The sequence below is a fragment of the Equus caballus genome, chromosome 20, assembly GCF_041296265.1.
Source record: "Equus caballus isolate H_3958 breed thoroughbred chromosome 20, TB-T2T, whole genome shotgun sequence".
Classification (NCBI taxonomy): domain Eukaryota; kingdom Metazoa; phylum Chordata; class Mammalia; order Perissodactyla; family Equidae; genus Equus; species Equus caballus.
In genome coordinates this window covers 26,041,071-26,066,412 of record NC_091703.1, presented here as the reverse complement: position 1 = coordinate 26,066,412, position 25,342 = coordinate 26,041,071, and the positions used below count along the sequence as shown (strand labels likewise).

Here is a 25,342-nt window from a genome sequence, read left to right as displayed (position 1 = left end):
AGGCACTGGAACCAAAGATGGGAAAGTTGCTCAAACTCTCTCCATCTTGAACCTCTCTCTCTGCACTCCTCCTTCAGTCTAATCTCTCTGTAGATCTCCCTCCTTTAGCTTCTCTAGACCACACTGTGGATGGAAACTGCCTTCCCACAGCTCCCATGAATACCTGCTACTAATCAGGTATAACTGGCTACATATCAGTCAGCCATTCAATCAAAATGTGCAAGGTGTTCCCTTTGGCCTAGTGTGGGTCAGATGTCCATCCAAGATCCAGTCCGTGTCAGGGGACAGTGGAACCACATTATATGGACATGTGTTGGAAGACAGGAAATCACCAGTGCTAAATTAATGTGGGTAGAGTGTGGGCACATAAGTCTTAACAGACATTCAGTATATTCTCAGAAGCAGAGACTTATAAAGAAATACTGTTGATGCCCAATCCTGTAGCCCATTGGTACACTTCAGGCAGACAGTTTCCTGCAAAGTAATAATTTCCCAGGTGCCAGCCTTTCTTCTCCACCTGAGAGCTTTCTCTAAAGCCAATGATGCTTGTTCCCTTGCATACATGGAGCCCAACCTGGAAGTGCAGGGGAACACCCCAGGGACCACCTTCAACCACGGGGGATAGGAGTTTGGATGAATGGCCCAGGCTCTCCACCGCTACCAGGAGGATTCTGAGGAATAGCCTACAATTTCACATGGTTTGTCAAGTGCCCCGGGTGGGACCGAGCCTAGCTGCCCACTGTTAACCAAATAATTAACATATACTCTGGAATTTTTCACCTAGTTGGCATCTCCTTTTACTTATTTTGAAACCTGGGTTTCCTGGGATCACTTCCAAAATAGACTACCTGAACCCAAGTCCATGACTCACAGTCAGTTTTGGGAACCCAAACTGAGAGATAGAATAAGGTAGAAATTTCACCTCATATTGTATCCACCAGTGAGAATTATCTTTTCTGGAGAAGTACACTCTGAGATGTATACCTTAGTCTAGTAAGTGAATAAAGAGCTACAGATAAAATTTCCAAAAATTCACAGGCATCTCCAATCATGGTGGCCCCTAGTCTATACAGGGGCCTACCAGGATGGAGGTCTCCTCCTCCTTCAGAGTGAGTGAGACTGTGCCTGTGATAAGTGTAGCAGGCTAAATAGTCCACACCATCATCTCTGAAACCCATGAATATGGTACAGTACACGGAAAAAGGAACCTTACATATGGAATTAAGATTTTGGACCTTAAATTAGGGAGATTATACTGGAATCTTAGGAAAATTATCCTGGAATATCTGGGTGGACGAATATAATCACCTGAGTTCTTAAAAGTGGAAGAAGGCAGAAGAATCAAAGAGATTCGAAGGAAGAAGAACCAACAGACATTCAAAGATTGAGATGGACTCAAGCTGACATTGCTGCTTTGAAGATGGAGGAAGGGGGCCACAAGCCCAGGAGAGTGACAACCTCTATAAGCTGGGAGTAGCCCTCAGTTGCAAGGAATGGCAACCTCAGTTTCCTACAACTGCAGGAAACTGAATTCTGCCAACAATCCAAATGAGTGAGTAAACAGATTCTTCCCCAGGGCCTCCAGAAAGGAACTCAGCCTGCAGTCACCTTGATACTTGCATGATGAGACCCATGTTGGACCTCAGAGATACAGAAATGTGAGATAATAAATTTACATTACTTTAGGTCCTGAAATTTGTGATAATTTATTATGGCAGCAATAGAAAACTAACAAAATAAGGATTTTGTGAAAATATTGCAAAGAAGTAAACTGTGAAACTGTGGTAATTAAACTGTGGGGGCTTAAAATCTAGAAAAAGCTCAGTTGAAGAGTGAAGATTATTCATAATTTTATTTAAGAAATGTAACTTGACAAACACATACTGGGTAGAGTAGATACAGTGGTGAACAATAACAGTGATGATAATGAAGAGTAGCCTTTCCCCAGTATCCGTCAGTACAAAGGAACATCCACTAACATCAATGCATGATTATGGGTGGAAATACCCCTTTCCTGGAGATGGATTCTACAGTGTGATAAAAATACCACTCGAGTTCATCTAGTTTCCTTCCTCCCAAATTCTTATTCTACAGACAATCTTTAGGTGTTAAGTTAGGCTTCCTAGAGACCTTCAAAGCAGGGGAATTTGTTCTGGCTCCATGATCATGCATCACAGTCACAGAGTGGGTGCACAAGTGCCCATTATTAGGGAAGAATTAGGTCTCTAGTCCCTTCACATCCTGTATGATGCAGTCCCTGTGAATTCGTTTTTTGGAGCACATCACCCTGCAGACTCAATTCAATGAAATGCTATACCTGTGGCTCTGACAATCAACCATGAAGGAACCAAGTGGTTTGTGGCCTCCAGGTCACCTGTGGTGATCCTTACCCTGAGCTGTTGAGGGATGGGAACCTCAGGGCTGCACATAGTCCCTTCCCCATGAGGTCAAAGGGACGAGTAAAGAAGAACAGGCTAGGGAGTGGGGATGGACAGGGATCAAACTTCTCCCAGTAGCACAACTTTCTGTATAAAGAATATAAGTTACTTAACTTGGCTTTGCCTAAGTTTGCACATCCTTGAAGTGAGACTACCTCAGAGGGTTGTTGTGAGGATTAAACGAGTGAAAATCACTTAAAGTATTTAGTACCTCCCCTAGTTCATATTAAGTTATCTGTAAATGTTAGTTATTTTTGTTACAATCCCAGCTGTCATTCACTAATGAGTCACCTTTGGAAAATTAATTCACTTTTCTGTACCCCGATTTCCTTATCTACAGAAAGGAGAAATTAAACTCAAAAAGGTACTAAACTCAACTATCATATGGAATAATGGAATTAATACTAGTGAAGTGTTTCACACAGTGTTTGCTTTTGGTAAGTATTTTATTGTTGTGATGTTGCCGTTAAGGAGGAGACCCTCCGCTCCAGGCTGGGCAGGGAGAAGCAAGGATGTTACTATAGCCTGAGGATCCCCATTCCCATCAGCAGAGCCTGGAGTCACTGAGGTCTCCAGGGAAAGCGCAGACACTAGGTCATAAACAAAGGAACTCTGCACTAAGGTCTGCACTGGGCAAATTAGTTAAGGCAGTGCCATCCCATTTCTTAATTCTGAAAACAGGCCACAAAGGCCCAGAGAACAAGGTATAGGGGAAGATGTAGATATGAGATCTACCCATGGCATTGTAGAATGAGACCTCACCAGTCTTATAGTCCTGGGAAATGCCCACTCTTTGAGGCGGGTTAACAATTGTCAATTTGGTCTGGGGGCCAGTGACAGCCCAACGGTCATTCCCCTCAGACAGCTCCATTCTCCAAAATCTGGGGTGCTATGTAAACCCAATTTTTCCTCTCCACATTCTTGCTACCCACCCTGACATACCACCCTTTTCTGTCCTCCACATCCAATTTCCAAAAATGTCTTTCTGACCTGAAGCTCTTACAGCCAAGCACATGGTACTATCAAATCTCTTAGGGTTGTATGGCAGATTGTGTTGTTCCTCTGCCCACCACAGGCTCCTCTGGTCCTCAGAACGAAGGAAGATGTGTTTGCTGTGTCTTGATCCAAAATCACATTTGCTGCAGAAAGTTTGTTGTTGGGCTATCGAGTCAGTCATTGTTCCTAGACCTCAGAGTATCAGCCTTCCAGATGAGGGTCTGGTTGAGGAGCTCTGAGTGCAGAGTCTAGTGTCCACATCCTGCCTTGAATGTGATTCTCTAAGCAATACCAAGAGAAAAGTCCACAGGTCTTGCGTCAGTCGAGCAGAGCGCTGAGGGTCAGGGTCTGCCTAACCTGACATCTTGAGCTGGCTCGTTCATTCCACCTTTTTCCTACTTCCCTCCCCAAAATGACTCTGCACACCTATGCTTTATAGTCACATAGACTTACATTTCAATCGTTGCTCTAAAACTCCTGAGATGACTGACTTTTCCTCTTCTGCAGCCTCTTTTTCCATAGACCCAAGCTATACAATATCCTTAAGCCTCAATTTCCATATGTGAAAAATGAGGATAAAAGCACTAATCTCTAGGGTAGTAAAAGACAACAAGTGTTTCATACGTAGCCCAGGGCCGGCCGTGGAGGAAGTGCCTGATGTTATAAAAGCTTCATGACTTTTCTGTGCTAGAGGCCATGTTGAGGGCTTTCTGTGGTCCCAGATCCACTCTCCTCCTTTCTCTACCCTCTTCTGGGCCCCAGGAATCTGTCCTCTATGGGCAGCATCACTGGGCTCCCTTGCCTCAGGTTACCTGTTGGGTTTGGACAATGGGAGGTACTAGCTAAAGATTGGAAAGAGAAAGAGAAGAGAGGCACAGCATTTATTTCTCCCACTTCATCCCTTCTAGCATCAGATGGTGATGCTCTCACAAAGGTATGACTCCTCTCGTGCAGCCTGTCCTTGAGCTACAGCTTCCTCTGGGCTCCAGTAACTCCTCCCCCTCCCTATTCCTTCAAGCCTATGGGTGGTGACAGCTCCCTGCTACTGCGAGCCCTGGGGAACTTCACATTCTCTTGTTGGTTTCCTTTAACCCCATTCATGCCTTTGTAGAGTTCCTTTTCTAAAACTACTTCAACCATCCAGTTTGAATGTGCCATGTCTTTCTTGTTTGTTTTTGAACAACACACATTCATTACCTCATTTAGTCTTTATCTCAACCCTTGCATAATGGGAATTATGATCATCATTTAAAAATGAAGAGACTAGCTCCAGGTTGGTGAGCCAGAACGTTTTTGCATTCCCTGTGCTGGGCCCCAAGCTCCTCAAGGACAGAGACCAGTTTGTTTGAAACCTCGCCCTATGTATCTCTTCATCCAGCCATTGATTCGTATTCTTTAATATCCTTTCATTGCCATTAATAAGGGATTTCAATTGTGTAAAGGAAAGAGTGGCTGAAAATTCTGCTGATTCATTGTTAACCAGAGAGCATTGTAGAATCATTTGAAAGCATGTCGGAGCTGGGAAAAACCTTTAAGATTACCTAATTATCGAGGAGGAAAATGAGGTCCAGAGAATCTAGCTCGTGACAGAACTAGGAGTAGAACCTCAAATTTGTCTCTCCCGATCCAGAATGTATCCTGTGTTCCACCTCTTCAATTTTATCTGTAGCACCATTTCATGAAAAGACCTTCCCAGGCTGGGATGTCAGCAAGATGGCGGCATGAGCTCACCCAAGACTCTCTCTCCTCCAAATTACAACCAAAAAGAGAAACTGCTTTCCAACCAAAAAAAAAAATATATCCTAATAACAGAAATCATCAGAGACCCACAGCAGCCAAACGACAGACTGCGGAAAGGCTGGAGCCGCCCTGGGTGGAGCTGGAACAGGGTAGGAGAGAACTTCGCTCCCTCCCCTAGAGACTGAGATTGCTGCCGCGGGTGAGGGAAGGAGTCGGGGAGGGGCCTCGAGTCCAGGGATCCTCCAGGACTCCCACCTCTGGTGCAGTGGAAGTCCTCTAATGGGGGAAAGCTTTTGGCGTGGGGGAACCCCAGCAAGCCAGGGCCCCGGGAAACCAGAGAGCTGAGAGCTGATCGTAACCCAGGTCGGTGTGAGTGAAAGTGCCCCTCCTCCTTCAACCCACGTTGTGTGCAGCCATCGCAGCTGAAGGTGGAGGGCTCAGAATGCAAGGCTCTCAACCCCATCTGGTGGCGACAGGCTGTAACTGCAACCAAATACTAGCATCATGCACAAAAACCTCTCCTCTACCATCCAGCAATTTATAAAAGCTCCAGTCCACAAGGAAAACAATAAAAATACAGAAGTAGGTCCTGAGGGCTTGGAAATGGGTAAACTAAGTGAAGATGAGTTCAAAATAGCTATCATCAAAATATTCAATGAGGTAAAGGGAAATATAGAAAAACAAGTCAACAAGTTCTGGAGTTACTTCACAAAAGAGATTGGAATTATAAAGCAGAATCAATGAGAAATACTAGAGATGAAAAATACAATGGATCAAATAAAACAGAATATGGATTCCCTGAATGCCCGTGTAGACACCATGGAGGAGCAAATTAGCATAATAGAAGATAGACAGGATGAATGGCTCCAGACAGAGGGAGAAAGAGAACTAAGAATTAAAAAAACTGAAGAAAATCTCAAAGAAATAGCTGACTCAATGAGAAAATGGAACTTAAGAATCATCAGAATTCCTGAGGGCGTGGAAAAGGAAAATGGAGCAGAAAGTGTGCTCAACGAAATAATAGAGGAGAACTTCGCAAATCTAGGGATTGAGACAGAAATGTGTGTGGAGGAAGCTTTCAGATCTCCTAGATCTGTCAATGTAAAAAGACCTACTGCCAGGCATATAGTAGTAAAAATGGCAAAAAATGAATGACAAAGAAAGAATACTCAGGGCAGCAAGACAGAAGAAAATAACCTACAAAGGAACCCCCATCAGACTTTCAGCAGATTTCTCTGCAGAAACCTTACAAGCTAGGAGAGATTGGAGTGACATATTCAAAACTTTAAAGGATAAAAATCTTCAGCCAAGAATACTCTATCCAGCAAAAATATCCTTCAGATATGAGGGAGAAATTAAATCTTTTCCAGACAAACAAAAGCTAAGGGACTTTGTAGTCACAAGACTTCCACTACAAGAAATCCTCAAGAAGGCTCTCATACCTGAAAAAAAGAAAAAAAGGGAGTAAGGGGTCACAAAACACAGAGTAGGGAGACAAATAGACTGAATCTGAATAGGATAGCAAATATTGAACTATAGCATTAGGATAAAGGGAAGGAAATCACCAAAGCAAAGACAATCTTATCACCCTAACCACAAGCTCACAACACAAGTTGGAATAACAGATGAAAATAATAATTTAGGAGGGGAGAAGGAAAGGGACTGAAACAGTCTAGGCTAAAGAAGTAAGAGACCACCAGAAAATGGACTATGTTATACAAAAGATTCTGAATACAAACTTTGGGGTAGCCACTAAAGTAAAAAACAGAACAGAGACACAAAACATAAATAAGGAAAAATCTAAGAAACCCAGCATAAGAAATTGCAGAAGTCAATGGGTAGGCTAAAACACACAGGACGAGAAACAAAGGAAACACAGGAAAACTGGAAAACGAGCAACGGAATGACAGCATTAAGCCCTCATGCATCAATACTCACCCTCAATGTAAATGGATTGAACTCTCTAATAAAAAGACACAGAGGGGCAAAACTGATTAAAGAACAAGATACAACAATTTGTTGCCTCCAGGAAACACACCTCAGCTCCAAGGACAAACACAGGCTCAGAGTGAAGGGGTGGAAGACAATACTCCAAGCTAATAGCAAACAAAAGAAAGCAGGTATTGCAATATTTGTAGCAGACAAAACAGACTTCAAGATAAGGCAGGTAAAGAGAGACATAGAGGGCCAATATATAATGATCAAAGGGACACTTGATCAAGAAGTAATAATGCTTATAAATATCTATGCACCCAACACAGGAGCACCAAAGTTCATAAAGCAACTATTAACAAACCTAAAAGAAGATATCAAAAATAACACAATAATAGTAGGGAAGCTCAACACCCCACTCACATCAATGCACGGATCATCCAGACAGAAAATCAACAAAGAAACAGTGGAGCTAAATGTAAAGGTAAAACAGTTGGACTTAATAGACATATATAGAACACTCCATCCAAAAACAGCAGAATACACATTCTTCTCAAGTGTGCATGGAACATTCTCAAGGATAGACCATATGTTGGGAAACAAGGCAAGCCTCTACAAATTTAAAAAAATTGAAATAATAACAAGCATCTTCTGTGATCATAATGCTATAAAGCTAGAAATTACTTACAAGAAAAAAGCTGAGAAAGGGACAAGGATGTGGAGACTAAACAATATACTATTGAACAAGCAATGGATCATTGAAGAAATTAAAGAAGAAATCAAAAAATACCTGGAGACAAATTAAAATGATAACATGCCATACCAGCTCATATGGGATGCAGCAAAAGCTGTATTAAGAGGAAAATTTATTGCAATTCAGGCACATCTTAACAAACAAGAAAAATCCCAAATCAGCAATCTCAAGCTACACCTAACTGAATTAGAGAAAGAAGAACAAATAAAGCCCAAAGTCAGCAGAAGGAGAGAAATAATAAAAATCAGAGCAGAAATAAATGCTATTGAAACAAAAAAAGGCAGCAGAAAGGATCAATGAAACAAAGAGCTGGTTCTTTGAGAAGATAAATAAAATTGACAAACCCCTAGCCAGACTTACAAAAAAAAAAAAGAGAGAGAAAGAAAGCTCAAATAAACAAAATCATAGATGCAAGAGGAGTAATAACAACAGACTCTGCAGAAATATGACGGATTATAAGAGAATACTGCGAAAAACTGTATGCCAGCAAAATGGATAACCTAGAGGAAATGGATAAATTCTTGGACTCCTAAAATCTCCCAAAGCTCACTCAAGAAGAAGCAGACAATTTGAAAAGACCAATCAAAAGGAAAGAGATTGAAACAGCAATCAAAAGCATCCCAAAGAATAAAATCCCAGGACCAGATGGTTTTCCTGGGGAATTCTACCAAACTTTCAGAGAGGATTTAATACCTATCCTTTTCAAGCTATTCCAAAAAATTAGGGAGGATGGAACACTTCCTAACACATTCTACATGGCCAACATCATGCTGATACCAAAGCCTGACAAGGACAGCACAAAAAGGAGAACTACAGGCCAATATCACTGATGAACATAGATGCAAAAATTCTCAACAAAATCTTGGCAACCCGAATACAGCAATTCATCAAAAGGATCATACATCATGATCAAGCGGGATTCATACCAGGGACACAGGGGTGGTTCAACATCCGCAAATCAATCAACGTGATACACCACATCAACAAACTGAGGAATAAAAACCACATGATCATCTCAACAGATGCAGAGAAAGCATTTGACAAGATCCAACAGCCACTTATGATAAAAACTCTGAGCAAAATGGGGATAGAAGGGAACTACCTCAACATAGTAAAGGGCATATATGAAAAACCCACAGCCAACATCATACTCAATGGGCAAAAACTGAGCACCATCCCCCTGAGAACAGGAACAAGACAAGGATGCCCTCTATCACTGCTCTTATTTAACATAGTACTGGAGGTCCTGGCCAGAGCAATCAGGCAAGAAAAAGGAATAAAAGGAATCCAAATGGGGAGGGAAGAAGTGAAACTCTCACTGTTTGCAGACGACATGATCTTATATATAGAAAACCCCAAAGAATCCATTGGAAAACTTTTAGAAGTAATCAAAAACTACAGCAAAGTTGCAGGGTATAAAATCAATTTACATAAATCAGTAGCATTTCTATACTCTAATAACGAACTAATAGAAAAAGAGCTCAAGAACACAATACCATTCACAATCGCAACAAGAAGAATAAAATACCTCGGGGTGAATTTAACTAAGGAAGTGAAAGACCTATACAATGAAAATTACAAGGCTTTTCTGAAAGAAATGGATGACGACATAAAGAGATGGAATACATTCCATGCACATGGATTGGAAGAATAAACATAGTTAAAATGTCCATTCTACCTAAAGCAATCTACAGATTCAATGCCATCCCAATCAGAATCCCAATGACATTCTTTACAGAAATAGAACAAAGAATCCTAAAATTCATATGGGGCAACAAAAGACCCTGAATTGCTAAAGCAATCCTGAGAAAAAAGAACACAGCTGGAGGCATCACAATTCCTGACTTCAAAAAATACTACAAAGCTGCGGTAATCAAAACAGCATGGTACTGGTACAAAAACAGGTGCACAGATCCATGGAACAGAATTGAAAGCCCAGAAATAAAACCACACATCTATGGACAGCTAATCTTCAACAAAGGAGCTGAGGGCATACAAGGGAGAAAAGAAAGTCTTTTCAACAAATGGTGCTGGGAAAACTGGAAAGCCATATGTAAAAGAATGAAAATTGACCATTCTTTCTCACCATTCACCAAAATAAACTCAAAATGGATCAAAGACCTAAAGCTGAGACCTGAAAACATAAGGCTTCTAGAAGAAAATGTAGGCAGTACACTCTTTGACATCAGTATTAAAAGGATCTTTTCGGACACCATGTCTTCTCAGACAAGGAAAACAATAGAAAGAATAAACAAATGGGACTTCATCAGACTAAAGAGCTTCTTCAAAGCAAGGGAAAACAGGATTGAAACAAAAAAACAACCCACTAACTGGGAAAAAATATTTGTAAGTCATGCATCTGACAAAGGCTTAATATCAATACTGTATAAAGAACTCACACAACTCAACAACAAAAAATTAAACAACCCAATCAAAAAATGGACAGGAGACATGAACAGACATTTCTCCAAAGAAGATATACGGATGGCCAATAGGCACATGAAAAGATGCTCATCATCGCTGATCATCAGGGAAATGCAAATCAAAACTACACTAAGATATCACCTTACACCCATTAGAATGACAAAAATAACTAAAACTAATAGTAACAAATGTTGGAGAGGTTGTGGAGAAAAATGAACCCTCATACACTGCTGGTGGAGATGCAAACTGGTGCAGCCACTATGGAAAACAGTATGGAGATTCCTCAAAAAATAAAAAATCAAACTACCATATCATCCAGCTATCCCACTACTGGGTATCTATCCAAAGAGCTTGAAGTCAGCAATTCCAAAAGTCCCATGCACCCCAATGTTCATTCCAGCATTATTTACAATAACGAAGATGTGGAAGCAACCTAAGTGCCCATCAACAGATGATTGGATAAAAAAGAAGTGGTATGTATATATATATATATATATATATATATATACAATGGAATACTACCCAGCCATTAAAAAGAAAAAAATCATCCCGTTTGCAACAACATGGATGGACCTTGAGGGAATTATGTTAAGTGAAATAAGCCAGAAAGAGAAGGACAATCTCTGTATGACTCCACTCATATGAGGAGTTTAAACATGTGGACAAAGAGAACAGATTAGTGGCTACCAGAGGAAAGGGGGTGTCGGGGGTGAGCACAAAGGGTGAAGGGTTGCACCTACAACACGACTGACAGACAATAATGTACAACTGAAATTTCACAAGATTGTAACCTATCATTAACTCAATAAAAATTTTTTTAAAAAATGAGGAGACTAAAGTTTAGAAACATTTAAGTAACTTGGGGACACACAGCAGCAGGAGGTGGCATTAGAAGCTTGGGAAAAGCAAAGATCTTTGCACATTGCCTTCTCTCCTTGGTCATTCCACAACCTCACTCTCCCTGCAGTATTAGTTCACTCTGCCTCTCCTTCCCTCACCTCTACCCTTTATGCCTCTTCCTTCCCATGAAGATCTGTGGAACCCAGGAGAGCAATTCTCCCCATGTCTCTGGGCTTTCAGCAGGAAGCCCCAGGAGATGGGCACACCTTTGAGACAAGGACCACAATTCACCTCCCAGAACTCTCCCAGTAGTGCAGACTTTCCTTTTCAGAATCTCAAGAGTTGGAGAAGAAAAAGGGAATATAGTTCCTCAGATCATTGTCCTACGGAGCATACAGTGATTCACTCGCCAGCTTGGAAGAGGGCCATCTTCCATTCTGAAAGGCAGGAGATGCAGATAAGGAAAAGCATTATTTCTGTTCTTGCCCCGATGCATTCTTCTCACTAAGCCCTTTCTCTGCTACTTTCTTCAGTCTCTTCCAACGTCAGACTTCCTTCATCAACAGCTCTGCTGGATCAGGCATGCAACCTCTCAGAAACGGTTGACTTCTTTCTCTCCATCATGCTGGGGCTGCAGGCAACGTGGTCAGGCTTTGCTAGGGTGTGAGCATGTATGCCAGCACGGTGAGAGGTGGCTGAAAATGCCCAGAACCTGCATGTAGAAGGTCCTCTCTGGCGCCAGAAAGCAAGGGTGGTATCCTCCACAGAAAATGAGCCTCTGGGCTAGATCTGATTATTCCTACTGAGAATGCCAATGGGTCACACAACAGAGCAAAGGTTTAAATGCTTAGTACACACGTGCCAGGAAACTCAGAGAACATCAAGGTCACTCACCAGCATAGTCCTGAGAATTCTCTCCACTTGCAATGGAAGAAAGATACAGACGTCACCTGAAACATATCACTTCTGAGTCATGTGCTTTCTCTCCTTTTGCATCCACCTAATCTTTCTTTTTGACCCCCAGCCCACCCTTCCTACCTTCTCCCTCTGCTAGTTCAATTCTCTCCTCCCCTCTCCTCCTTGATGTCAAATCTGAGAACATCAATTGCATGCTGATGATACCACAGGCATCATGGAAGTGCTTTCCCAGTTGAGACCCAGGAGATCTATTTTGTATGTATCTACACTCCCATATCTGGTCGTAGGTGTCAATGTGTGTAGCCTGTACATGTATGTGTGCTAAAATCCATCTGTCTCACTTGTAATATTTCTTGCATGTTTCTGAAAAGAATTTGGCCACTTAATGAGGAAATTTTAGATATTATTTTTAAAAAGATGTTGTAATAAATCTAGGACAACTGAACCACTGTGGCCATTCCCTTGTTATGAGACACTTTTCTCTCTCCCTCTTCTCTGATTTTCTTATTCTTTTAAATCTTTCATTCTTTGTTTTCTTCTCAGCAACGTACAGATTATGTAAAGCAACTAGTGAGGTTCCCAGCATAGGGAAGGCCCTTCATCTAGAGAGTCTCACCCCCTCCTCCTCCTTTTCTGTCAAGTGCACACTGGATATTCCCTGGTGCCTTGCTGGGCTGGAGAGTCTGTGGGCCCCTTTTGGATAGAGACAAAGATCCTTTTCACCATTAAAAAAAATATTAGCAATTCTTCCCCCGAGTCAACCACTCTTATTTCTTTCCCTTGGTAAATGGATCCAGGATATTTCTCAGGCCTGTGCAGAGTTATGGGTGAGGAAAGGGGCTGGGAAATATCCCAGAAGAGAGTCTTAGATGGGAATTCAGAGAAAGTGTCAGAGTCACTCAGGCATGAGCCATGAACAGGCGATCCATCTCTCCTAAGTCTGCAACAGAAGAAACCTGAAGATTCATTTAGAGACTTAATGCAGCAATACCAAGAAGTGGGTGGGTCCCTGGCAGAACTGTAACTGATGGAGTACAAGCTGGAGGTACTCTGGAAAATAAGCAGGAAAAAAAAATTACTGTTATGGGGTTGGAGTGGGGAGGACCTTTGGAAAATAAAACTTACTAATGACTCAGTGCATGGTTGAGTGCACAGGGTAGTGAGTTGTCAGGTCTTTGGGCTCCCTCCCCTAAGCTAGGACCTCAGGTTCCCTCCCTGGTCAGATATCTATTGCCCTTTCTTCCAAATCCTTTTTTGTTCATTCTCAAAAGTAAAAGTAACTTTCCCCTGATCGAAGCCATAACAAGGTGGACAGGGTCCCTGCCAAGGCTGTTATCCAGGGCTTGGCCCTCCACAAGAAGGGGTCTGCAATGGAATGGAGCTTTAGCCTCTCACCTCCAGGACCGAGATCACAGAGTTGATCTCATGACATTAAACGATCCTTCTTTCCCTAAAATCTCTGGGAAACCTCTTACCGTAACATAATACTATTACTCGTCTTGTACTATCTGTTTCTCACATGTGACTATGAATTACTTGAGCATCAGAATCATATGTTTTTTCTAATTTAGTATTTCAATAGATTACACTTACATGGCTCAATATCAAAAATATATAAAAAGTCATCCAAGTCTTCCATCCACTCCCTCCCCCCATTTACTATCCTCTCATTACTCAGCTTACTACGATGGTTAAGAACATGAACTTTGGAGCTGGAGGGCCTATGTTCAAATTCTTGTTCCTCCACTTGACTGGCAGTGTGATCTTGGACTAATTACTTCACCACTCTGTTCCTGGTGTCCTAATCTATAACATGGGGCAATAGTAGTACCTCACTCATAAGGTTAAAAGATTCAATTAATGCTTATAAAGTGCCAGACATATGGTGAATGCTATGAAAGTGTATATTAAATTTTAAAAATAAAAATATACTCTTATGTTTTCTTCTTTACAGCAAAGAGAGCATTCTATACAAACTGCTCTGCATCTGGCTTTTCTGTTCATCTTGGAGATCCTACCATATTAGTACAGAGAGAAGGTCTGTGTTTTCTTTCCCAGCTGTGCAACATTCCATTGCATTCAAGTTCCCCACTAATGGACATTTGCATAGTTTCTACCTTTTTGTTATTATACTTACTGTAATAAGAAAGAAACTTTTAGATGTGTCATTTCATCAAATGCAAGTATGTCTTCAGATAAATTCCCAGAAGTGGGATTTTGGATCAAGGAATAATTAGTTTGGAGAAATACTGCAATATAGCCCCCAAGTGAAGTTGTCCCAATTTGTACCAAAAATATACCCAATTATATCAACAAATATCTAACAGAGACTGTCTCCCCTTGATCCTGCTTTCAGAATGTGTGATCTGTCACCTCAGTTTGGTTTTGCTGTGTTTTGTTGCCAACCTCACAAGTGGAGAATATTCTAACACACGTTCCGGACTGAGATGGGACATCATCTCATGTGTTATTTCCTTTTCCTTTTCTGTGAACTAATAATTCATGCCCTTTGCTCATTTTTCTACTGTTTTATATTTTAAGTTTTATATTTCAAGGAGATTAGCTCTTTCTCTAAGATATGCGTGTTTATTTATTTCCCATTTTGTCATTTGTCTTTGTTTAAAGGGTCTGACCTTTACTATCTTCTACCTATTCCCATTGCCTATCACAATTTCTGGCACACAGGAAATACTCAGCAAGTGTTTGTGACATAGACAGGTTTATGGAGAGAGAAAACATCCCTGGAGTAAGAAGGAGGCTCCAGATCCCTAGTCTGTGCCTTATATTCACTACAAAGACCCAAGCCAGCAACAGAGCTCAGCACAGTGTACCAGAGGCTGAGCAGAGTACTAACCTGCAATGGAAATCCTGGTGGTCTTTTCCTGGCTGAAGAAGGGATTTCTGATGATACAGGATACCCCTTCTCCAGAGCTGCTTTTCGTGATCACAGATGCTGCGACTGCATACAGGCCATCTCCATGTGCAACCAAAGATGGTGCCACAGCTGACATGTCCTCTCCCTTGACATCTCTCTACTCTGTTTGGGGCAAGTTATACCAGCCAGTGGACATGCACTCCAGATGGATCCCTCCATCCTCATAACCCTTCATTTCCATGTGAGGATCAGAACCCAGCTCTGTGGAATGATAAATGAGCCAGAATCCTTTAGAGACTCCTCTATCCCTGAGAGTCTCAATGTGAATCAGTGGCACACTCACCTTAGATAATTCAAGGAGGTTTCATTAAGGAGCTGTTTACAAAAGCATGGTGATGGTGAGGGGAAAACTACATGGTTTGGAGCAATGCCCCAGGGCCAGGAACAGCGGAGCTGTTACCACCCATCCCTACACCCAAAGGGAGAAAGAGAGGAAGCCCTTTTGAAGACCTAAAAGAATAGAGCCATGTAGAGAGGGCTTCCTTGAGAGGAGCTGGGATCTTTGGGAACGGAATGCAGCCAGCTAGAGGTGGTCCTGCGGGGAGAACGCCATGGGGATAAGTACCTAGACCTCTTTTTCCTCTCTCCTTTTCACCTTCTGCTTTGGCTCCCCATTGACCAAACCCAGCCAGAAACCACAGAGCAAGAGAGTGCCCAGAAAAAGAGAAATGGAACCCTTGACATCTGAACATCGTCTTGGTGTCGATGTTCTCCTATTGAACATAAGAAATTTCATGGAACATCGACATCAGACAAGGACGTTTTGTCACTATGATGGGTCAAGACAAAAACAAGACCACTCAACAATCCTGTTTGAACACAGAGAAAATCATGGACACTGTCCAAACCACAATCATGACCAAATATTTCACTATCGTGGCTGTGAGTGACTGCTGCTCTTTTAACTATTACAGCTTTATCCTCAATCTAGTCTTCCTTCTAGGTAAGACTCATTGAGACACCTACCCACAGAGTCACAACCCCACACCTTCCTGTCAGAATCCAAACTAAAGCAAAGCTCCACTTCCTTAAACCCTCCCTCAACTCTCCTACCACAAGCCCAAATTCTATACCAAGTCTTCTCTAACACACTGAGACTCCTCGTAGTTCCCACATGGCATGCATTCTCCCTCCCTACAACAAGTAGTAAACACAACTTGGTCGACTCCAGTTGTGTTCCTGGGGGCCTTTGGTTAGAGAACATTGGCAACATAGATGCCGTTCTACAGGTCAGCCTCCAAGGACCCACAGCCACATGCACCTGGAGGGGCCATAGAATCTATCTGGAAGACAACTGAACCCAAACAACTGTGTGCCATCACTGAGGAGATGTTTCCTTATCCTTCCTATTCCCCACCTTCCACTTCCCTCCTTAGACCCTGATAGACTGCATGAGGGATATCTTTACTTGATATTATAGGGTGCAGAAGGCATGCTTCCTGAAGGAAATCTGTGTCTTTCTCAAGGGGCTCAGAGAAACAAAGTAGGAAGACAGTGGAGGTAGAGCCTAGTGAACAGCCAGGATGCTCTGAGGTGGATTTGGAGCATGAACTCGGCATCTTCCCCCATGTCCCAGGGAGGAAAGAGTTCCAAATAAAACCTGGAGGCTCACTTGTAACCTTCAGTTCCACATGGCTTTTTCAGAGAAACTGTCATCTTGGAAATAACACAGGTAGTTTCCACTGTCAGAGGCTCTGACATAGTAAATTCGGAGAGTAGCCTTCCTTTCAGTGATGCCATCTCTTAAAATAGAAGTTCTCCCTCAATACCTTGCCATCTGTTGGGCTTCTACTTCCTCTCCATTTGCACACTCATATACTACCTCCCTAAGGCTGGATCTCACCCACATCAGCTTCATGGACTCTGCACTCATCTTCTGAGACAGTAGGTAGGGCAGAAAATCTTCTTCACCTACCATGGCCAGGATGGGCCCATGGTGTCCTATCACAGCAAACTGAGCTGATCAGTAAAAGGAGAAGCACCATCAGAGGGAGTATGGGAAATGAGGGTAAGGGGGTGTGGAGATCTCAGGCAGGGGGGGTGAGGCATGAGGAACCTAGAGAGGAGCATGATCCTAACAGAGGTATAGTTTGTCTTAATGGCACGTGCACCTTCAGTTTGGGATGGAACTTCTAGGTATGAGAAGTTGTCAGAGGTTCTGACTGGACACTAATTGGTAATTATCTGCTTCTGATACATAAAAGCAGAATGTTCCCTACCTGAGCAAGGGGTAAGCAGCTGGACCAAGATGAGGCAGAAAAGGAGGTCGAGCAGAGGGAAGGCTAGGGAACTTCCCATTTTCATCTGTGGTGGAGAGAGATGCCAGATATAGTCAGGTAGAAACTTTGACTTGTATCTGGAAGAAGATGGTGAGTTCCACATCACACCTCCACCTCCCCCGAGCCAATTCAGAGTGAAACACACAGTCACAAGTGTGGTGATTTAACACCCTCTTTTGCCAAAATGTCTGGTTGAGAGTCTCTTAATTTTGAGTTGCAACATGAAAAATCACTCATAAAAATAAATGATGTTAAATGTACATATCTTAACCCTAATCTATCAGGAAATCTTTGGCTTTACTGTCAAAATATGTTCAGAATCCTTCCCCTTTCCCACACTTCCCTTGCTACAGCCGGGTCCAAGCCTCCACCATCACACTCTGATTAATGCAGGACCCTTCCTCTCTGGGTACCCTGATTCTACATGTGTCCCCTACAGTCTATGCTTAACACAAGAGCACACCATTCTTTGAGTCACATCATGTCAATCCTCTGCTAAGCACCTTCCAGTGGCTGCAATTTCACACGCAGTACATGCTTAAGTCCACACAATGACCAACATGGCCCTCTAGGACCTGCACATCTCACTTCATCTCCCCTAGTCTCCTTGTCTGCTCCAGCCTCACTGCCAATCTTGCTGGTCCTTGAACAGGCCAGCACAGAGGATCTCACTTCTTCTACCTGGAACCCTATTTCCCCAAGATAACCACAAGGCTCACTCTCTCACTTCCTTCAAGTTTTTCCTCTAAAGTCAGTTCCTCCATGAGACCTTCTCTGACCACAGGGTTATGGCAAACTGCTCCCATCTCCCTAAGACTGCTCTCTTTTCCTTATTTAATTTTTATCATCTAACATATCATGTGTTTACTGTCTGTCTCCACATGCTTGAATAGAATCTCCACAAAACAAGGATATTGGTCTACATTGTTCCCTGATGTGTAACAAGACTATACAACATAGAATCCTCAGTAAGTGTTTGTTGGATGAGTTAATGGATGAAGGGTAACATATTAACCCATCAATACTCACTAACATTATAAATTTGTTTAGATGGTTAGGGTAAGTGGTTGTCATCCCACAGAAGGGAGGTGGAGAGTTGTGAAGAAAAGCACCTGCCTCCTTAACGACGTGGTCTTTGGTCTGACTGAGACAACAGAGCCTGGCCTCCCATCCTCCCACTGGGATTTTCCTATATTGATGTATTTATTCTTACTTTTCAATGAAGTGGTTTCAAGGAGTAAGAGTGTTACAACTCAGTGTGCCTCAGTACATTCTTTTCACAATTGTTCTTCAGGGAGGACATCCCTGGGTGGGAAATTATTCTTTTCCTGTCTTTTGTTTCCACAGGTGTTCACCAATGCTCCTTGGCAGATGGCCTCTGTGCTAACCAGTAATAGATAAAATCCCTGGTCTTAGTCTTTCCACTGCTAGAGAAGTGCCTTTACCAAGCAGAGATATAGGAGCTTGTACTTGCAAAGTAGGGGCAAATATGTAGGCTAGGAGAACATAGCAGCCCAACAAAGCTCATGATTATATGAAGTACTAAAGTTCTCTTGGCTCAGAAGCAGGGCCCCTGCAACTCCTCCTCCAAGCCCAGTGTTTTGAACTGTACCTTGGCTCAGAAAAGCACCTCCACCATCTTTTAGGCATGGTCAGTGGCACCATTGTGAATCTTTGTGATAAGGGATGTGTAGGGGCCTGGCCAGCTCGCAAGGCTTGATTCTAGCTGGAGTTCTAACTTGGCTTCCATCCTAACATCCCCAGAATTGGCTGCATCCTAGATAGTGGAGAGCCTGAGAGTAGGCCTAGGTGGATTACTCAGAGACAGGACTGAGATCTCTGGACCTAGCCCCCTCCCTTCTTTCTTGGTCCTCTCCCATCATGTAGCCTCTCCTTCCCTGAAGACGTCAGGTGAAATGGGGTGCTGACAAATGACTTGAGGTAGTGTCCATCTGGGAAGCAACACTGTGGACTCCTCTAGGCCCCAACCTTTTCCCATCACCAAGTTCAAATTATGACTCCCCATACTCTGTTCGAGACCCACGCTGACTCCCTGGTGGAGGCTCTGGAGTTAGTCAGAGGCTGAACCCACCACTTCCTAATCAGAAGACTTAGTGAATGGGAGAGCTAGGAATAAGACCAGGTCTCATTCATCTTTTCATTCAACAAATATTTACTGAGTACACACTATGTGCCAGGCCCAGTAGGTGTTAGTTGCAGGAACAAAAAGGAGGTGGAAACTAGGTGATGGAACTATGATTCACAAGATTTGTGACCTCACCCATGTGACAAAACCTATCTGAACTCTAATCACTCCTGAAAAATGTAAAATATAAACCTTAGACTGTGTGCCCAGCAATTCCCTTTCAGATCTCTGGTCGAGCAAAGCACTTGCATGCGTCCAGAGAGAAGCACGTGTAAGGATGACACTGCAGCATTGTTTTTAAAATTAAAAAGGCGATCAAGAACCTAACTGGCCACCCATAGGAGGCTGGCTGGTGAAATAATGGCTCATCCCTATGAAGGAATTCAATGTGTCAGTTAAGACTAATTTAAAGTCACCAGCTCAGATAATCAAGATATATTAATTGAAAAAAAACCACATTGCAGAACAATACTAACAATTCTATTAAAAAGTAAAGTTATAGAGGGCTGACCCCGTGGCCCAGTGGTTAAGTTCGTGAGCTCCGCTGTAGGCGGCCCAGTGTTTCGTTGGTTCGAATCCTGGGCGCAGACATAGCACTGCTCATCAAACCACGCTGAGACAGCATCCCACATGCCACAACTAGAAGGACCCACAACGAAGAATATACAACTATGTACTGGGGGCTTTAGGGAGAAAAAGGAAAAAAATAAAATCTAAAAAAACAAAGTAAAGTCATAAATTTGTATATACAAGTTTCTGTCGTTGCCTTAAAAAAGGTCTCAAAGGAGAAGGATCCAAGATGGCGCCTTGAGTAGTCCTCTTTGTCTTTCCCCCTTCGAGTCTACAATTATTTGGACACTTATCGCTTAACAAAGGATATCCAGACAGCATCTCAGGACGTCTGAGAGACCCACGCGACTATACATTGGAAGGCAGATGGACTTTCCTCCGGGAGGATGTGGAAATAGGTGAAAACTCTCCGACCCTGACCGAACAGCCTAGTATCCGCAAGCGGCTTTCTTCCAACGGACGCCCCCAGAATATCAACACACATCTAGGGCAGGAGCGAGCACACAACAGAGGAGCGACGGTGGAAACAGGTGACCAGAACCCTACCTAAACCCCCCGCAATTACTCCTAAACACAGAGGGAAACTCTAGAGTTACACACCTGAGCCCGCGGGGAGAGTCTCTCCCCGCCATTGGTGGGGAGATCCCGCCTAGTGTTCACGGCGCCCGGAGGGCCCCAGAGAGAATTGCTGAGGGTACGGAGGTCCCCCGGCTGCCACTGCCTGCACGGTGGGGCTAGGGATTGCCGGAGATCTCGGAGCAGACTGGGGCTGGGTGAAGCTCCAGAGGCAGACTCTGTGCCCCGGAGGGAAAGCTCCAGAGTTCTGCCCAGGCAGCAGACAAAACTCTCTGTCTGCCATTAGTGGAGGGGCCACGCCCAGCATTCAACTCCGGGAAAGTCCTGGAGAGAATCCCAGAGGGCGAGGTGACCTCCAGCTGCCGTTGCCCGCCCCGTGGGGCTAGGGATTGCTGGAGATCTCGGAGATCTCAGAGAGGACTGGGGCTGGGTGAAGCTCCAGAGACCAGCTCCGCGGCCCGGAGGGGAAGCTCCAGAGTTCTGCCTGGGCAGCAGACAAAACTCTCTGTCTGCTATTAGCAGAGGGGCCACACCCAGCATCCACAACACCAGGAGGGTCCCGGAGAGAAGAATATCAGGCAGGGCAGAGCTGACCAGCTACCACTGAAATCAGGATCTCCGGCTATCCCCCAAGACAGGGCAAAGGGCTCCCCGAGTTCCTGGGGAACAGGACTGGGGCTGGGTGGAGTTCCAGTGACCCAGCTCTGTAGCCTAGGAGGAAACCCTACAGGCTCACAGCAGCCTCAGGGAAAGCCTCTGCACAGCACTAGTAGAAAGCACCCATCCGGCAGCCACAAGGCTGGAAGACCCTGGGACAAAAGTAGCACAGCTAGGTGAACTAACCACAGACTGTAGAAGATGCCAATAGCTCTCCTGTGACCCATAGTGGACAAGTGAGATTTTGTGGGTGCCGACAGTGACGGAGCGACAAATATAAGTGATCCTACCCCTGGCCGCTGGAAAAGCCCATAACACCGTTGCAGACCCCAAGGAGGGAGCACGTCTAGGTGGGCTGCAACATTAGGCACCAGCAGCCTGAAGCCCCCCTGTGATGGCCCCCACAGCAGAGGAGGGAATCCAAAGGACCACTGTGACTACGAGGAGGGGCACAGGCCCAGTTAGCAACTGTGGATAGGGTTCCTGGTTGGTGCAGTATAAACAGCTGCTCCCCCAACGTAGCAGCAGAAACAAGTGAAAGGAGCAACTAAACTCTATCTCTATGTGGAGGCACAAATCAACAACATCAAGCAATATGAAAAAATACATTAAATCTCCAGAACAGAAGGAAAATAACAAATACACAGAAAACAATCCCAAAGAAAATGAGATATATAACCTAAATGATGATGACTTCAAAACAGCCATCATTAAAATACTCACTGAGTTAAGAGAGAATTCTGACCGACAACTCAACGAGTTCAGGAGCTATGTCACAAAAGAGTTTGATACGATAAAGAAGAACCAAACAGAAATATTGGAAATGAAGAACACAATAGAGGAGATTAAGAAAAATCTAGATGCACTGAACAGTAGGGCCGATAATATGGAGGAAAGAATTAGCAATTTGGAAGATGGCAATATAGAATTGCTGCAGGCAGAGGAGGAGAGAGAAGTAAGACTAAAAAGAAATGAAGAAACTCTCCAAGAATTATCAGACACAATTAGGAGATGCAACGTAAGGATTATAGGTATACCAGAGGGAGAAGAGAAGGAGAAAGGGGCAGAAAGCCTATTCAAAGAAATAATGGCTGAGAACTTCCCAAATCTGGTGAGAGAGATGGATCTTCAGGTGACAGAAGCCAATAGATCTCCAAACTTTATCAATGCAAGAAGACCAACTCCACAGCATATAGTAGTGAAGCTAGCAAAAGTCAACGACAAGGAGAAAATACTAAGGACAGCCAGGCAAAAGAAACCAACCTACAAAGGAACCCCCATCAGGCTATCAGCAGATTTCTCAGCAGAAACTTTACAGGCTAGAAGAGAGTGAAATGATATATTCAAAAATCTGAAGGACAAAAATCTACAGCCGAGAATTCTCTACCCAGCGAAAATATCCTTCAAATACGATGGAGAAATAAAACCTTTCCCAGATAAACAAAAATTAAGGGAGTTCATTGCCACAAAACCTCCTCTTCAGGAAACCCTCAGGAAAACCCTCATTCCTGAAAAATCCAAAAAAGGAAAGGGGCTACAAAACCAAGAGCAGAGGAGATAAGTAGAAGGACAACAACAGAGAGTAGCAGCTCTTCATCAGAACAGATTAAACCATGGGACGAGAAACAAAGGAAATTGAAGAAAACCGGAAAACAAGACACAAAATGGTAGTGGTAGGCCCCCACATCTCAATAATCACTCTAAAGGTAAATGGATTGAACTCCCCAATCAAAAGACACAGAGTGGCAGGATGGATCAAAGAACCAGACCCAACGATATGCTGCCTCCAGGAAACACACCTCAGCCCCAAAGACAAACACAGACTCAGAGTGAAGGGATGGAGAACAATACTCCAAGCTAATAATGAACAAAAGAAAGCAGGTGTCACTATACTAATATCAGACAACGTAGATTTCAAAGCAAAACAGATAAAGAAAGACAAAGAGGGACAGTATATAATGATAAAAGGGACTCTCCACCAAGAAGACATAACACTTATAAATATATACGCACCCAACACAGGAGCACCAAAATTTGTAAAGCAACTCTTAATAGAACTAAAAGAAGACATCAACAACAATACAATAATAGTAGGGGACCTCAACACACCATTAACACCAATGGACAGATCATCCAGACAGAAAATCAACAAGGAAATAATAGAATTAAATGAAAAATTAGACCAGATGGACTTAATAGATATATATAGAACACTTCATCCAAAAACAGCAGGTTACACATTTTTCTCAAGTGCACATGGAACATTCTCAAGGATTGACTGTATTTTAGGAACCAAAGCAAACATCAATAAATACAAGAGAGTTGAAATAATATCAAGCATCTTTTCTGATCATAACGCTATTAAACTAGAAATCAACTACAAGAAAAAAGCAGAGAAAGGTGCAAAAATGTGGAGACTAAACAACACGCTTCTCAACAAACAATGGATCATTGAAGAAATTAAAGAAGAAATCAAATATTATCTGGAGACAAATGAAAATGAGAACACGACATACCAAATCATTTGGGATGCAGCAAAAGCAGTCCTAAGAGGGAAATTCATCGCAATACAGGCTCACCTCACTAAACAAGAAAAAACTCACGTAAGCAACCTCAAACAACACCTAACAGAACTAGAAAAAGAAGAACAAACAAAGCCCAGAGTCAGTAGAAGGAGGGAAATAATAAAAATAAGAGCAGAAATAAACGATATTGAAACAAACAAGACAATAGAAAGGATCAATGAAACAAAGAGTTGGTTCTTCAAAAGAATTAACAAAATTGGCAAACCTTTAGCCAGACTCACCAAGAAAAGAAGAGAGAAATCGCAAATAAATAAAATTAGGAATGAGAGAGGAGAAATCACAACAGATACCAATGAAATACAAAAGATCATAAGAGAATACTATGAAAAACTATATACCAACAAATTGAACAACCTGGAAGAAATGGACAAATTCCTAGACTCCTACAATCTCCCCAAACTGAATCAGGAAGAAATGGAGAATCTGAATAGGCCAATCACAAGTAAGGAAATAGAAACGGTAATCAAAAACCTCCCCAAAAATAAGAGTCCAGGACCAGACGGCTTCTCTGGAGAATTCTACCAAACATTCAAAGAAGACTTAATACCTATTCTTCTCAAACTGTTCCAGAAAATTGAGAAAGATGGAGTACTCCCTAACACATTCTATGAAGCCAACATCACTCTGATCCCCAAACCTGACAAGGACAACACAAAGAAGGAGAACTACAGGCCGATATCACTGATGAACATAGATGCAAAAATCCTCAACAAAATTTTGGCAAACCGAATACAGCAATACATCAAAAAGATTATACACCATGATCAAGTGGGATTTATACCAGGGACACAGGGATGGTTCAACATCCGCAAGTCAATCAGCATGATACACTACATCAACAAAATGAAAAACAAAAACCACATGATCATCTCAATAGATGCAGAGGAAGCATTCAACAAGATCCAACACCCATTTATGATAAAAACCCTCAATAAAATGCGTATAGAAGGAAAGTACCTCAACATAATAAAGGCCATATATGACACACCCACAGCCAACATCATACTCAATGGACAAAAACTGAAAGCCATCCCTCTGAGGACAGGAACAAGACAAGGGTGCCCACTTTCACCACTCCTATTCAACATAGTACTGGAGGTGCTGGCCAGAGCAATTCGGCAGGAAAAGGAAATAAAAGGAATCCAAATAGGTAATGAAGAAGTAAAACTCTCGCTGTTTGCAGACAACATGATCTTATATATAGAAAACCCCAAAGAATCCATAGAAAAACTATTAGAAATAATCAACAACTACAGCAAAGTAGCAGGGTATAAAATTAACGTGCATAAATCAGTAGCATTTCTATACACTAACAATGAACTAACAGAAAAAGAACTCAAGAACTCAATCCCATTCACAATCGCAACGAAAAGAATAAAATACCTTGGGATAAATTTAACCAAGGAAGTGAAGGATCTATACAATGAAAACTACAAGACTTTCTTGAAAGAAATTGACGATGACATAAAGAGATGGAAAGACATTCCATGCACATGGATTGGAAGAATAAACATAGTTAAAATGTCCATACTACCTAAAGCAATCTACAGAT

The 25,342-nt window shown here is 42.7% G+C and overlaps 1 pseudogene; it reads right to left on the bottom strand.

Moving 5' to 3' along the window:
- Positions 1-2,855: 2,855 nt before the first annotated feature.
- On the bottom strand, positions 2,856-17,281 carry LOC138919691 (butyrophilin subfamily 3 member A3-like; annotated as a pseudogene).
- Between the last annotated feature and the right edge of the window lie 8,061 nt (positions 17,282-25,342).